The sequence below is a fragment of the Gymnodraco acuticeps genome, unplaced genomic scaffold (genome assembly GCF_902827175.1).
Source record: "Gymnodraco acuticeps unplaced genomic scaffold, fGymAcu1.1, whole genome shotgun sequence".
NCBI lineage: Eukaryota > Metazoa > Chordata > Actinopteri > Perciformes > Bathydraconidae > Gymnodraco > Gymnodraco acuticeps.
Window position 1 is genome coordinate 153,520 of NW_022991628.1, and position 11,440 is coordinate 164,959.

Consider the following 11,440-nt stretch of genomic DNA (forward strand, 5'->3'; position numbering starts at 1 on the left):
CCTGTCAAAATATCCTGAGGTGCTTAACATTAACGACAAGACTTCACACACTGTCATTAAGAAAATGAAATCAGTCTTCTCCAGGACAAGGAATACCTAAAGAGATAGTGTGTATGTCCCATTCGCGAGTCAAGAAATGAGGAACTTTGCAGAATCATGGGGCATAACACTCACTCATTCCAGCCCAGGCTATGCACAGTCTGGCTGAAAGGACCGTACAAACTGTTAAACATGTTCTTAAAAAAGCACAACTAACGAACACAGACCCTCATCTTGCCCTGCTCATCCTGAGAAACACACCTGTAACATGCATGCAATACTCCTGCACAAATGCTCATGGGGAGAGTGCTAGGGAGCACCTTACCGAGCTCCACCGTGGTGCTTCAGCCTGCTGTGCCTAAGGGGGTGGGGGGGTGCTTGCATTTTGACTTGAGCCGTCCCTTATAGATACTGTCTTTTTACGTTAGTGAGCCGGATCATTTGACTCGGCTCTCTTAAAGCGCTGGCTGTTTCGGCTCCCAAACGGCTCTTCATGTTACCACAGTTTACCACGGAACCTCAGTTTCGCCGCTGCGAGGCTCTGGTGCTCGCAGCTCACGTGCGTGCTCCACTAGCACCGCTCATCGCGTCCAAATCGCGCACGTTCCATGTTGTCCTGTAGCAGGCCAACCCAGTCTCATGGCATTTCGTGTTCACCAACACGATTTTTAATCTATTGATTCGTGTTCACCAACACGATTTCCCCCTTTTTTTTCGTGTTGCACAGCACGATTTTAAAAGCAATGTATTTCTACTGGTAATGTGTTTCGTGCCTGCAGCACGTCTTTTTCTCCGGTCGGGTCGTGGAAGACCGGAAGCTGTGTGGTTCATAAAAACATGTTCTTACTCAATATCAAGCCACAATTATTGCTTTTATTTTAAATCGTATAATTTCTGACTTTTGTTGCCGTCTGTGAGGAAAATAAATGTGGCTCAGAGCCTCAGAATACTGAAATCTGTATTTTTAAATATTTGTTTCCTTCTAATTTGTTATTCTTTTCAAAATAACACACTGTTATTTACTCACCAATAACACACAATTATCCTTGCTTTTATTTATTGGTGTAATTCCATAATCTCGGGCTTTTTTGGCGTCCGTCAGGAACTGAATTTCAAAATAAAAATAACCGGAAACAGACGTAAGCCTATAAGGGACATTTCGAGCATCATTGCGATTGTCAACATTTCTGAGTTTAGGATGGCCAAAGACACTACAATACCCATAATCCCCAGCTATCGTTTAGGACTACAGTCCCCGTGATTAATCTTCAACCTCTGGGATTGGATGTTGGAGTGGCAGTGCGACAAGGTTACGCCGAGCGTCAAACAGCTGTTTGAAATGGAACGAAACCACGCCAGACTATCCAAAACTGGAATCGAACGCCCCCCCCAGAACTACACATGCTGGCTATTGTGTTTCGCAAAATGTTCTATGGGACGTCTCTGAACGTTTTTCCCACAATTAGAAGTTGCCAAATATTAAACACATTGGTGTTATAAAATGTAAAACATATAATTAATAAATGGGTGAAAATCGCTTGTGTCCATAATGCGCAGCATTAATATATACCCACATGACAGCTCATTGTTACTTTGTAATTCTACTCCACTACAATTCAGAGGTTAACCTGGTATTTTTACTACACTACACTTATTTGAGTTACTTTGCAGATTCTGATTAATTATGTGAAATATAAACAACCCTTAAATCAGACTTTAGTTACACCTGAGTAAAATGCAGGTAAGGTGATTGTCAAGTGCCAACAATCAGGAGAGATATTTGATAGTTGGTGCTTGAGAAGACTAAACCAACCCGGTATCACGGTGAGACGTGAACATGTGACGCTTTACCATTGCTGGGAGACGTGAAGATGTCACGGTTTCGTCTTTTCAAAACGTGAAAAGCGTGACAGCTACACGGTATTGTTAACCCATGTTAACCAGTGGAGAAATAACCGGAAATACCAAGCAAATGCTACCCCGACGTAATGATTTATTTTTTAATAGTCACACTCGATTACAGCGATTTTCTTGTTGCCCCAGCTGGTCGACACCTCTTTGAGCATAAACAAAGGCTACATTAATGTATTAAATCGATGTTAATCCATGCGTGTGGATGTGGAATTAACGGACGTGACGTTGTGCGATTGAGTTGCCAAGCAACAGCTTCGGTTCATGTTAATTTACAAACTATTCAACTACAACCGTAGTTATATTTAAAAACATGTCAGAAGGCCTCACGAAATACTTTAATGCACATTAAAATGTAAAGGTGAAGGAATGTGTGTATAACAAAATACATTGGTCATTAAACGAAACCGGAAACAGACGTAGGCAAGATCCTCAGCTCGATGATTGGATGGTTATCCGCAATGCATGCTGGGGTTTGGTGTGTATGTGATGTGAAATCTGAAAACGTTTTTTAAAAATACAATAATACTTTATTCCGAGTGTGCTTGCTTTTCTCTTTGAAAGTCATCACATAACGGCATTGTAATACACGGTTCGGCTGCATTAAATATTACATATCTGCCGTAATTCTCTATTTATAGAGCCCTGATGAGAAGACTTCTAGACAAACATGAGGCACTGAAAACGTGACGTGGATCATAAATATATAAGCAATTAAACAACATCTTACATTTCTTTTCACACAATACTTCTCCTTGCAGTATCAACACTAATTCGGCTGACTTTTATATTTGATCCAATTGGTAGATAGGCTGTATTTACACCATAACCGTGCAGAGCTGATAGAAAGGGACACCTGGTGGTCAAAGCACGTTATTGAATTGTATTATTTTATTATTAGATATTAACCCTTAAAGACCTAGACGGAATTTTCGCCTGCCTGACTCTCCTGTATTTATTTGTTTCTCCTAACCTGTTCTAACCTTTTCTTGCAGTCAGCATCAAGTGCCTTACCTCATTTGATTCAGGAGAACCTCTAGTTCAAGTCTGGCTAATTTGAAGTCCAAATTTTACCATAACTTTGTGTGATAATGGCTGAATTTACCAGCACTTTTCAAAAACGCCAGTACAAATGTTGTGTTTTTTTACTGTTTACTCCGCCAGGAACATAGGGATTTTCTTTTTTTATTATTTACAAAGCTGCATTTAGATGTTTTAGGCTTTCAAATTAAATTTCATCTGCATATTATGTTCCCTGAGCAAGTTACAGCTATTTATTACAATATTATCCTAGGCGTTTTTCAGTGAAAAACGCCTAGGATCATATGGAATAATTAAAACGAAATGTATTTCCATATTTAAATGACTGATCATGGTTCTTCTGTCAAAAAAAGGTTGAGAGAGTAAACAATTAAACCATAACAGATGACATTGCAACAAAAATAACTTGTTTCAGAGATATATATTATCATTTGAACATTGAAATACAAACACAAACAGTGAAACAAATTCAAAGTGCAAATTAACAAAGTGCAAATTATATTAAAACTATTAGGAATATATAGAAAGTGCAAAAGTACAAAGAGCAAATGATCTTCAAACTATAACCAAAATATTAGAAAAATATATAAAGAGCAAAGGAAATGTATCCACATTCATCATGGTCTGGGTCGCTCAGATGTACAGCTCTGCTGATTGCCATGAACCTGTCTCTTGTCATGACAGGAGCAGGAAAGAGAACACTCAGGTGTGATCCCTTCCTCCAGTAGTCTCTTACTTTTAGCAGTTTTAGAAGTGCCATAAGGCCGACATACATGAGGAATTTTACCGGCTTTCCCAAACAAACTTTTCCCCCTTAGCCTGCTCCTTTTCAGCATTTTTGTTTGTGTTCTTGCAGATGATATTTACAGCTTGGTTGTTAAAACAATTTCTAAATATTTGTGCAGGAGTATACTCCACACCAACAAAACCTTGGACTCCAGGGGCTCTTTTCGGGCAAAAGTGTGGTAGTTGTTGGGCAGTATCTGGCACCTCAGGTCCGTTCCAAACAGCTCCTGGCTCTTCTGGGGTCAGAGATGTTTTTTTCCCTTTCCCTCTTCCTCTCCCTTTCACTGTCAGGGGGGCTGGCATTGGTTTGGCCTTTTTTTCTGGATGCTGCACCCTCCTGGCCACATTCTTTTCCCTCTCGGTTTGAAGGAGGCCTACTGATGGGGACAGGGGCTTGTGCATCCCCTCTCTCATCCTCTGTACTAAAATAAAAGGGAGGAAAATATACAGATATAAATGTCTGAATTTATTTTATTTCCTTTATTGCTTTTATTTCTCCAGTGTCATCCTATCTGTTTTCTAAACACAGTCTCAACTTTTGATTTGATTCACACTTTATCCCTCTGCTAACATTACTAGTTGATGGAATCAGTAACTGAATTGTAATGCAATGAATATAATAACATTAGACCTCATAACAAACAACCAAAGAGGGCAAGCGGAATGAGGCAATAAATGAAAGGTATTGCTTGACGTTTTTTTTACTGAAATAAATAGTAGCCTCTATTGATAGTGAATCTTGAGCTCAGGACTTCACTTTATGACACAATTACGGCAAATGGCCATCCATTATAAAAACTCTTAGGACTAATTATTTTCGGCGTTATACAGAAACAACAACCGATAAATGCAACACAAACAATAAGAAATAAGCAAAGTTACTCACTTTTTTATCTTCGAAGGGATCAATCCCGTGATCATACTCCTCTTCCTTGCCAGTTGTCAGCTTCAGAATCTGAGGAATCCACCGCTGCATCGCTAAGCGGTCCGCCAGACTATAAATTCTTCTTCCGTAGTGTAACGCCGTTTTGACATGTTGGTTTGAATTTGTCTTGGGATATGTGTGTGTGTGTGTATGTATGTGTATTTGTGTGTGTGTGTGACTGTATCTAGATATCTCGTGTTGTATTTATTTCTCTTACGCTGGCAGAATTACTCTTCTTTAGTATTACTCTCTCGTCTCTCTGTTTCTCTTTGTTTATCTCCCGCCGCCAAAAACATACACAGCAACCTATGTTGATTGGTCGAGAAGATGGTAGCATGGGCAGAGGTTTGCCTGGACCTTTACATTTTAAACCTATCCGGACACAGGGGGGTGGGACTTAGTCTAAAACCTTGGCTGTTTGGCTCAGACAGAGGGGCCGCGTGGGTCTCCTTGACGAATCAAGGCTGTAAAATGTGATAACGTTGCCCCGATCACGTCGGAGCCTCTGAATCCCGGAAAAGGACATAGTGATACCAGCAAAAAGCCTAGAATAGCCGCTTTACCTCACTTTTTAAATCAGATGGATAGGATTAGCGGTTAAAAAGTTATTAAGCATTTTAGAACGCTACCTCTTTGAAGCCGCGGGCGGCTCGCTCGGCCTTTAAGGGTTAATAGGAGGATGTGCAAAACAGACAAACTAATAAGGCTTAATTTAAACATTAAAGAGTACTTTAGGTTAAGGTCTTATTTTGAATAAGAAAAAAGCTTTAAGAAGAATATGGAGGGATGAAACCCTCTTGAAACCGCAGGTCCTTCCTTCCTGCAGCGGTCAGACTTTACAACCAGCACTGCCCCATGTAGACCCTCGTACACACACCACAACACAGACTATAACACCCCTTGCTGCTAAATACAAACCAACTTTGTGCAATATGTGCAATATATATATATATATATATGCCATTAATAACTGTAATTTATACCTGGCCACTAAATCAATATAATATGCCGTTTTGTTTTTGATCTGTATTTTTGAAAATTATGTAACTTTTTATCTTTTTTTTAGCATATTGTTTAATATATTCTAACTTAGTACTTTTTTAGCATATTGTTTATTTTATTCTAACTTAGTACTTTTTTAACGCATGTAAGATATGCAACACTAAGCTGTCTGTGGCTCTTTCCTGCTGTAACGCTGCACATTTCCCCTCTGTGGAACTAATAAAGGTATTCTGATTCTGATTCTTTAATAGTCACACATGCAGAGCACACAGCACACAGTGACATTTGTATCTACAGATAAATATTAAGCCTGACAAAGTACTTAACGTCTAATATATTGCTTTCCTGCAATGTTAACTATGTTTAAGCACTTATTTGTTTATTATTTGTTTATTATTAAACTGATATTATACATATGTATTATACTCTTATAAGATGTATGTAGATAGTATAAGATATGTGCAGAATGACAGTTTAATGGTGGAGTATAAACATATATTGATAGATGTCTTGTAATGCACTGTTGAGGAACCTGCGACCCAAGTTTTTCATTCATTGCATAACTACACAGTAGTTGTGTATAATATGATATGTCAATAAACCTTAGCTTATAAAATCTTGAAATCTTGAAAGGGATGTTCAAACTAGTCATTATATACAGTCTTTAATGAACTATTAGTAGAGAATAACGAGTAATGAATAAACTTTATAGAGATCCTATTAATATCTAATAATAAAATAATACAATTCAATAACGTGCTTTGACCACCAGGTGTCCCTTTCTATCAGCTCTGCACGGTTATGGTTTAAATACAGCCTATCTACCAATTGGATCAAATATAAAAGTCAGCCGAATTAGTGTTGATACTGTAAGGAGACGCATTGTGTGAAAAGAAATGTAAGATGTTGTATAATTGCTTATATATTTATGATCAACGTCACGTATTCAGTTTTGGCGGCAGTTCTCCTGTTTGTCCAGAAGTCTTCTCAGCAGGGCTCTATAAATAGAGAACTACGGCAGATATGTCATATTTAATGCAGCCGAACCGTGTATTACAATGCCGTTATGTGATGACTTTCAAAGAGTAAAGCAAGCACACTCGGAATAAAGTATTATTGTATTTTTAAAAAACGTTTTCAGATTTCACATCACATAAACACCAAATCCCAGCATGCATTGCGGATAACCATCCAATCATCGAGCTGAGGATCTTGCCTACGTCTGTTTCCGGTTTCGTTTAATGACCGATGTATTTTGTTATACACACATTCCTTCACATTTACATTTTTAATGTGCATTAAAGTATTTCGTGAGGCCTTCTAACATGTTTTTAAATATAACTACGGTTGTAGTTGAATAGTTTGTAAATTAACATGAACCGAAGCTGTTGCTTGGCAACTCAATCGCACAACGTCACGTCCGTTAATTCCACATCCACACGCGCGGATTAACATCGATTTAATACATTAATGTAGCCTTTGTTTATGCTAAAAGAGGTGTCGACCAGCTGGGGCAACAAGAAAATCGCTGTAATCGAGTGTGACTATTAAAAAATAAATCATTACGTCGGGGTAGCATTTGCTTGGTATTTCCGGTTATTTCTCCACTGGTTAACATGGGTTAACAATACCGTGTTGCTGTCACGCTTTTCACGTTTTGAAAAGACGAAACCGTGACATCTTCACGTCTCCCAGCAATGGTAAAGCGTCACATGTTCACGTCTCACCGTGATACCGGGTTGGACTAAACATGTATCTGCAATTGACATGAATGGAAACGAGTAATAAAGTATATTCATTACTCGTTATTCTCTACTAATAGTGAATTAAAGACTGTATATTATGGCTATTTTGCACATCCCTTTCAAGATTTCAAGATTTTCAAAGGTTTATTGACATATCATATACACAACTACGGTGTAGTTATGCAATGAATGAAAAACTTGGGTCACAGGTTCCTCAACAGTGCATTACAAGACATATATCAATATATGTATACCTCCACCATTAAACTGTCATATTCTGCACATTTCTTATTCTATCTACATACATAAGAGTATAATTCATATGTATAATATCAGTTAAAATAAGTGCTTCAACATAGTTAACATTGCAGGAAAGCAATATATTAGACGTTAAGTACTTTGTCAGGCTTAATATTTATCTGTAGATAGATACCCCCAAAGTTTGTTTCTTATTTAAAAGAAGACCTTAATCTGTTATTTAATGTTTAAATAAAGGTTAATTCGTTTTTCTGTTTTGCACCTCCTCCTATTAATATCTTTGTACATCCTGCACTAAACTGTTTTATTGTAGAGATCACTTATAGTATCTTCTTGATTTTTTATATTCTATATTTCTATCACAGACCTTCTACTTTCCCCCTATGAAAGTATGTACTCTTAATATTTTTTTAATCAAATATAACACATAAAAACAATAATTCAATAACGTGCTTTAACCACCAGGAGGTGCACACAAGGTACACACTAGTGTTAATTTCGTTGACTAAATCTATGACGAAATATGTTCGTCAACGACCTTTTTTTCCATGACGAAAACGAGACGATGACGAGACGGCACCGACGGCAGTAAACAATAACTGTAACGAAATCATCATGTAATATCGTTGACGAAAAGTGACGAGACGAAAATGTAGTTAACTAAATAAAAACTATGCCAAAATCTCTCTTTACTTTCGTTGACGAAAAATGAGGAGACTAAATATTATCAAAGATAACGTTACATCTCTGATAGTCAGTTTTTCTCCCAGCAGTTCCATTTCCGGTGCTGCGGCAGGGCAGCAGCTGTGTGTGTCTGCGGTGCGCTCGGCGGTAGATTTGAATTACACCGGGCAGCGGCACAATATGAACTGTCAGGAAGACTCGGGTCTAACTCATGGTCTAACTAACCTTATTTAACAGAAAATGAAATGGAAACAGGGCTTGGGAGCAGTGGTTGCACTCGCGTTAACCGAATACCCCCCCGTCAGCGCGAGTGATTGATAAATTGTGCACTCGACGGATAATAATGGATTATGACGGAAATGTTACGATCCGTCAAAATGACTGACAACGAAAAAGTCTAAAGCCACCACTGCTTGGGAGAAAGAAACAATGTGATATTTGGGCCCATTTTCGCTACAATGAGGCGGAGAAAAAAAGCGAATGCATTGTTTTATCAGAAGGGAAGCAATGTGGCCATAACACAGCTGGTAAAAACACCACAAACCTGAGCAGATACTCTCTGCAAAGCTGCATTCTTAATCATTCAACCTGTGTTTTTCATCAAATAAGGACAAGATATAATCTTATTTATTTATATATGCTAAAATGACAAATTATTGGTTTTGGCTAGACTAGTTTGACTGAAATGTTCTATATAATCTGATGACTAAAAAATACTCAACAGTTTTTATTGACAAAAAGTAGACTAAAATAATTAGTTTTCTTTGACTAAAATAAGACTAAAATGCTCAGACTTTTAGTCGACTAAACCTTGACTAAAATGTTTACTGTTTTAGTCGACTAAAATAAGACTAAAATGCTCAGACTTTTAGTCGACTAAAACTTGACTAAATAAAAACAGGATGAAGGTGACTAAATATGACTAAAACTAAAAAGGAAATTTAACACAGGACTAAGACTAAAACTAAATTAAAAAATAGCTGACGAAATTAACACTAGTACACACAGCCATAATAACTTTTTTATTATATTATTAGTGTAGGACACTTATGTATGTACAACATCTGAAGATGTGTAGTTTTATTCATGCTTTCACATAATTTTACAGCATATTACTATACTATTTCAGACTCAGTATTTACATTCTTACATTCAAAGAAAATCAGTAATATCTTTCAAAACTACAAGTCCTTGTATATCAGCTGTGCACCGTTATAGTGTAAATATAACCTATCTATGAATTAGATCAAATGTAAAAGTCAGCCGAATTAGTGTTGATACTGCAAGGAGACGTATTGTGTGAAGAGAAATTGAAGATGTTGTTTAATTGTTGATATATTTATGATCCACGTCAAGTATTCAGTTTCGGCGGCATTTCTTCAGTTTTTCCAAAGGTCTTCTCATCAGGGCTCTATAAATAAAGAACTACGGCAGATCTGTAATATGTAATGCAGCCGAACCGTGTATTACAATGCCGTTATGTGATGACTTTCAAAGAGAAAAGCAAGAGCACTCGGAATTAAGTATTATTTTATTCTTTGAAAATGTTTTCCAGATTTCATATCATATAAACACCAAATCCCAGCATGCATTGCAGCTAAAACATCCAATCAGCGAGCTTAAACCATAGCTGAGGATCTTGGGTAATCGCTCGAAATGCCTACGTCTGTTTCCGGTTATTTTTATTTTGAAATTCAGTTCCTGACGGACGCCAAAAAAGCCAGAGATTATGGAATTAAACCAATAAATAAAAGCAAGGATAATTGTGTGTTATTGGTGAGTAAATAACAGTGTGTTATTTTGAAAATGATAATAAATTAGAAGGAAAAAAAGATTTAAAAATACAGATTTCAGTATTCTGAGGCTCTGAGCCCCATTTATTTTCCTCACAGATGGCAACAAAAGTCTGAAATTATACGATTTAAAATAAAAGCAATAAGCTTCCGGTCTTCCACGACCCGACCGGAAAAAAAGACGTGCTGCAGGCACGAAACACATTACCAGTAGAAATACATTGCTTTTAAAATCGTGCTGTGCAACACGAAAAAAAGGGGGAAATCGTGTTGGTGAACACGAATCAATAGATTCAAAATCGTGTTGGTGAACACGAAATGCCATGAGACTGGGTTGAGCAGGCACCGCCGATGTCGGGGAAACGATCTTCAATACTCCGAAAAGAATCCCACCAGACTCCTTTGCCCCTCCAACAGAGAGATGTCCTTGTCCTTTTCGTTATTGCAAGCGATAAAAACTCTCGATCTTCTCTCGAATTATTAATATTTGTGTCAAATGACGGCAAGAGGCCCCCCTGGCAGAAACACTGTTACACACACCAAACGCAAGACCAAAAACCGCTCTCTTTTACCTCGGTTTCTGTCTCTACCAACTCATGATAAATGTCTCCGTCTTAAGCAGCTAAATGGCTAACTATGTTCCCTAGCTAGTTGCTAACTGTATATGTCTGTAGTCAGTGATAATAAGCCAGTATATTACAAGGTAGCTTCAATTCACATCTAGATTAAAAAATATATTTTTTGATGAAATGGGGCTAGAAACAAAGTTATTTCTTTTTTTTTCTTTCTACCCTTTCTTTCCGTCCAATGTGAAATGATGTGGTGTTTTGTGAAATGCTGCGGCGTTTTGTGAAATGCTGCGGCGTTTTGTGAAATGCTGTGGCGTTTTGTGAAATGCTGTGGCGTTTTGTGAAATGCTGTGGTGTTTTCTGAAATGCTGTGGCGTTTTGTGAAATGCTGTGGCGTTTTGTGAAATGCTGTGGTGTGTTGTGAAATGCTGTAGTGTTTTCTGAAATGCTGTGGCGTTTTGTGAAATGCTGTGGTGTTTTGTGAAATGCTGTTGTGTTTTGTGAAATGCTGTGGCGTTTTCTGGAATGCTGTGGCGTTTTGTGAAATGCTGTGGCGTTTTGTGAAATGCTGTAGTGTTTTCTGAAATGCTGTGGTGTTTTGTGAAATGCTGTGGCGTTTTGTGAAATGCTGCAGCGTTTTGTGAAATGCTGTTGTGTTTTGTGAAATGCTGTGGCGTTTTCTGGAAT

The 11,440-nt window shown here is 37.8% G+C and overlaps 1 long non-coding RNA gene across 1 annotated transcript; it reads right to left on the reverse strand.

Annotated features, from left to right (window-relative positions):
* Window positions 1-3,788: 3,788 nt before the first annotated feature.
* LOC117534104 lies at window positions 3,789-5,327 on the reverse strand. Its single transcript, XR_004567150.1, has 2 exons — window positions 4,664-5,327; window positions 3,789-4,199 (listed from the first exon to the last, which is right to left on the reverse strand). It is a non-coding gene; the product is annotated as an uncharacterized LOC117534104 (long non-coding RNA).
* Between the last annotated feature and the right edge of the window lie 6,113 nt (window positions 5,328-11,440).